At 42.9% G+C, this 5,371-nt stretch overlaps 1 non-coding gene across 1 annotated transcript; it reads right to left on the bottom strand.

The window, feature by feature from the left end:
- Window positions 1–376: 376 nt before the first annotated feature.
- LOC141681303 (small nucleolar RNA R71) lies at window positions 377–483 on the bottom strand. The gene has a single exon (XR_012558744.1). It is a non-coding gene; the product is annotated as a small nucleolar RNA R71 (small nucleolar RNA).
- Window positions 484–5,371: the final 4,888 nt, after the last annotated feature.

The following is a 5,371-nucleotide window of genomic DNA, read 5'->3' as shown; positions in this document are numbered from 1 at the left end:
TCCGACAGATCCAGCTCTTATGGACTTTTCTCGGCCTAAAATTGATGACATTCAGTCAAGCATTCTTCATCCGGCTATCCAAGCTAACACTTTTGAAATTAAGCCGGGCACTATTTAGATGGTGCAAAACTCTGTTTCTTTCGGAGGAGCTGCGACTGAAGACCCCAACATGCACATAAGGAATTTTGTCGAGATCTGCAGTACTTTCAAATATAATGGTGTGACTGATGAGGCTATCAAGCTGAGGCTTTTCCCATTCTCACTGAGGGATAAAGCTAAGGACTGGTTACATTCTGAACCAGCTGGATCCATCACTACTTGGCAAGATCTTGCGCAAAAGTTTCTGGTGAAGTTTTATCCAATGGCAAAGACTGCTGCTATGAGGAGTGCTCTTACTCAATTTGTGCAGCAACCTACAGAATCTATGTGCGAAGCTTGGGAGCGCTACAAGGAAATGTTGAGAAAGTGTCCACATCATGGAATGCCCGATTGGATGGTGATCACTGGTTTTTATAATGGTTTAGGGGCCCAATCTCGACCCATGCTCGATGCAACAGCTGGAGGCGCCTTGTGGGCCAAAAGCTATACAGAGGCTTATAATCTTATTGAGACTATGGTTGCAAATGAACATTAAAACCCAACTCAAAGGATGATGCCTGGGAAGGTAGCAGGTATTCTGGAAGTCGATGCAGCCACCGCTATTGCAGCGCAGCTCCAAGCGCTGTCTATGAAGGTCGATTCTCTAGCTACCTATGGAGTCAATCAAATAGCTATGGTCTGTGAGCTTTGTGCAGGTTCTCATGCTACGGATCAGTGTTCTCTTATTAACGAATCTGTTCAGTATGTGAACAATTATCAGTGACAACAGCAGCCTGTGCCAGCTACTTATCATCCTAACAACAGAAATCATTCAAATTTCAGCTGGGGTAATAATCAGAATGCTATTCAGCCGCCATATCAGCAATGTGTGAGTAAACAGTTCAATCCACTTGGATTCCAGCAACCACATCAGTATGCTCAAAGGCAATCATATCCTCAACAGGGAGGTGCAGCTATACCCACTAGTGCTGATTTTGAGGAACTTAAGCTGTTGTGCAAGAGTCAGGTGGTGTCGATCAAGACCTTGGAAAGTCAAATAGGTCAAATAGCCAATGCAGTGCTCAATCGTCAACCTGGCACACTTCCCAGTGACACGAAGTGCCAGGCATGAAGGAAGCTAAAGAGCAAGTCAAGGCTATTACCTTAAGGTCTGGAAAAGTTGCTGATGCTGAAAAGGCAAAAGAAGGAGAAACTGAAGTTGGAGATGAAGAAGCTAAGCAAAAGGAGAAAGCGGTGGAACCAAGGAAGACTACTATTGAACACACTCTGCCTGAGGGTAATACAGGGGAGAAACAGATCTATCCTCCTCCACCTTTCCCTAAGAGATTGCAATAACAAAAGCTGGATAAGCAGTTCGGTAAGTTCCTGGAGGTGTTCAAGAAACTTCACATCAATATACCTTTCGCTGAGGCTCTGGAGCAAATTCCTAGTTGTGCGAAGTTTATGAAGAGTATTCTTTCAAGGAAGGTGAATCTGGATGACCTTAAGACCGTTTCTCTAACGGAAGAATGCAGTGCTGTGCTGCAACAAAAGTTACCTCCAAAGCTTAAAGATCCAGGTAGCTTCACCATTCCTTGCACCATTGGCAAGTTGTCTTTTGACAAGTGCCTTTGCGATTTGGGAGCAAGCATAAATCTGATGCCGTTGTCGATCTTTAAAAAGTTGGATTTGCCTGATCCAAATCCCACCTACATGTCTCTACAATTGGCTGATCGTTATGTTACTTACCCAAGAGGCATAGTGGAGGATGTGCTAGTCAAGGTGGATAAGCTCTTCTTTCCTGCAGACTTTGTTATTCTGGATTTCGAGGAAGATAAGAAGATTCCCATAATCTTGGGAAGACCTTTCTTGGCCACTGGCCGTACCTTGATAGATGTGCAGAAAGATGAACTTACAATGCGGGTGCAGGATCAGGATGTGACCTTCAATGTATTCAAAGCAATGAAATTCCCTACAGAAGATGAGGAGTGCTTAAAAGTGGATGCGATTGATTCCGCGGTTACTTCAGAACTCGATCATATGCTAATGTCTGATGCATTAGAAAAGGCCTTAGTGGGGGATTTTGACAGTGATGATGAAGATGGCAACGAGCAATTACAATATCTTAATGCTTCTCCCTGGAGGTGAAAGCTGGACATGCCGTTTGAATCTCTTGGTACTTCTGACCTCAAAAATGCTGAAGGAAAGCTCAAACCATCAATTGAAAAGGCACCCACCTTGGAGCTTAAGCCATTGCCTGAACACTTGAGGTATGCTTTTTTAGGTGATGCATCTACATTACCTGTTATTATTGCATCTGACCTTTCAGGTAGTGAGGAGGACAAACTCTTAAGGATTTTGAGAGAATTCAAATCGGCTATTGGATGGACCATAGCAAATATCAAGGAGATCAGCCCTTCATATTGCATGCATAAGATTCTGCTAGAGGAAGGTAGTAATCCAACTGTTGAGCAACAATGCATACTTAATCCTATCATGAAAGAGGTGGTGAAGAAAGAAATTCTGAAGTGGCTGGATGCAGGAATCATTTATCCTATTTCTGACAGTTCTTGGGTGAGCCCCGTGCAATGTGTGCCTAAGAAAAGAGGTATTACTGTGGTAGCAAATGAGAAGAATGAGCTCATCCCCACTCGAACAGTCACAGGATGGAGAGTATGCATGGACTACCGAAAGTTGAATAAGGCCATGTGGAAGGATCACTTCCCTCTTCCGTTTATTGATCAGATGCTTGACAGGTTGGCTGGTCATGAGTATTATTTTCTTCTGAATGGTTACTCGGTGTATAATCAGATTTGTATTGCACCAGAGGATCAAGAAAAGACTACCTTCACTTGTCCATTTGGCACGTTTGCTTTTTGTAGAGTTTCATTTGGGTTATGTGGCGCACCGACCACTTTTCAGAGATGTATGATGGCTATATTCTCTGACATGATTGGGAGTAATGTCGAGGTGTTCATGGACGACTTCTCCGTCTTTGGATATTTGTATGATGAATATTTGAATAATCTTCGTACCGTGCTCAAAAGGTGTGTGGAAACTAATTTGGTGCTCAATTGGGAAAAATGTCATTTTATGGTGCGTGAAGGCATTATTCTTGGGCATAAGGTCTCTAGCAAGGGTCTTGGGGTAGATAAAGCCAAGGTGGGAGTCATTGAAAATCTTCCACCACCTATTTCTGTGAAAGGAATCCGTAGTTTTCTTGGTCATGCGGGTTTTTATCGGCGTTTCATCAAGGACTTTTCGAAGATATCTAAGCCGCTGTGCAACTTGCTTGAAAAGGATGTGCCTTTCAAATTTGATGATGAATGTTTGACGGCATTCGAGACTCTTAAGAAGAGTTTAATCACTGCACCAGTTTTTACAGCACCAGATTGGACAGAGCCTTTTGAGATGATGTGTGATGCGAGTGATTATGCGGTAGGCGCAGTTCTTGGGTAGCGCAAGAATAATCTCTTTCATGTGGTGTACTATGCTAACAAGACCTTAAATGGGGCCCAAATGAACTACACCACTACTGAGAAGGAACTTTTGGCTATAGTCTTTGGTTTCGAGAAATTTTGATCTTATCTGTTTGGGACAAAAGTGATAGTATTCACTGATCATGCGGCCATTCGCTATTTGGTTTCCAAGAAGGATTCGAAGCCGAGACTCATTCGTTGGGTGCTCTTACTACAGGAATTTGAGTTAGAGATCAAGGATCGAAAAGGTTCTGAGAATCAAGTAGCTGACCATCTCTCTAGATTGGAGAATCCCGAGTCTACTTCACATGATAAGACATTGATCAACGAATCTTTTCCGGATGAGCAGTTGTTCACAGTTCAGGAGGAAGAGCCATGGTTCGCAGATATTGTGAATTATCTTGTCAGCAATATAATGCCTCCTAATTTGACCACAGCTCAAAAGAAGAAGTTTCTGTATGAGGTAAAGTGGTATATGTGGGATGAACCATATTTGTTTAGACAGGGAGCTGACCAGATCATCAGGAGATGTATCCCATTCTGTGAGACGGAGGGGATATTACGAGACTGCCACTCCACAGTTTATGGAGGACACTATGGTGGTGAGAAGACAGCAGCTCGTATCCTGCAAGCAGGTTTTTTCTGGCCTACTTTGTTTAAGGATGCTCATCAGTTTGTTTTAAGGCGTGATTGTTGCCAAAGAGTGGGAAATTTGACGAGAAAGGATAAGATGCCGTTAAATATGATGTTTGAAGTCGAGGTCTTTGATGTTTGGGGAATCGATTTCATGGGGCCTTTTATCTCATCCTGCAATAATCAGTACATCTTGCTGGCAGTCGATTATGTCTCAAAATGGGTAGAAGTCAAAGCTCTACCAACAAATGATGCAAAGGCAGTGTTGAATTTTCTTCATAAGCAGATTTTCACAAGGTTTGGAACGCCACGAGTAATCATAAGTGATGAAGGGTCGCATTTCTGCAACCGTAAGTTCACTTCTATGATGCAGCATTATAATGTGAATCATCGAGTTGCTAATGCCTATCATCCGCAAACAAATGGTCAAGCGGAAGTGTCTAACAGAGAGATCAAGCGCAATCTAGAGAAGGTTGTTTGTCCATCAAGGAAGGATTGGTCTTTAAAGCTCGATGAAGCTGTTTGGGCTTACAGAACAGCATACAAAACTCCACTTGGTATGTCCCCGTTTCAACTGGTGTATGGTAAGGGATGTCATTTACCTGCGGAGCTTGAGCATAAGGCCTATTGGGCGTTGAAAAAGTTGAACCTGGATCTAGATGCAGCTGGAAAGAAGTGAATGCTTCAGCTTAATGAACTTGATGAATTTCGACTCCAAGCGTACGAGAACAACAAAATGTACAAGGAAAAGGTGAAAAGGTGGCACGATAGGAAGCTACATCCTAAGTTATTCGTGCCGGGGCAACAAGTTCTCTTATTCAACTCTCGTCTCCGACTTTTTCCTGGGAAGTTGAAATCAAGGTGGTTTGGACCTTTTATTGTCAAAACTGTGTTTCCACATGGAGCGGTGGAGATTTTTGAGAATGATCCGGACCAAGCATTCAAGGTTAATGGTCAGCGTTTGAAGCACTGCTATGGGGACACGACAAACCGAGAAGTGGTTAGTGCCGTTTTATTGTCAACTTGAGGAAGGTACGCAACGTCAAGCTAATGACGAAAAAGAAGCGCTTCGTGGGAGGCAACCCATGATTTGTTGTTACAAGAACCCTTAGAAGTTAATAACCTATCCAAAACCACAAAAAAAATCAGAAAAACGGGGCTAGAAATTTTTTTTTCCAGTA

This window comes from Apium graveolens, chromosome 8 (genome assembly GCF_009905375.1).
Source record: "Apium graveolens cultivar Ventura chromosome 8, ASM990537v1, whole genome shotgun sequence".
NCBI lineage: Eukaryota > Viridiplantae > Streptophyta > Magnoliopsida > Apiales > Apiaceae > Apium > Apium graveolens.
The sequence above is the reverse complement of the archived record's forward strand: the minus strand, read 5'-3'. Positions and strand labels throughout refer to the sequence as shown.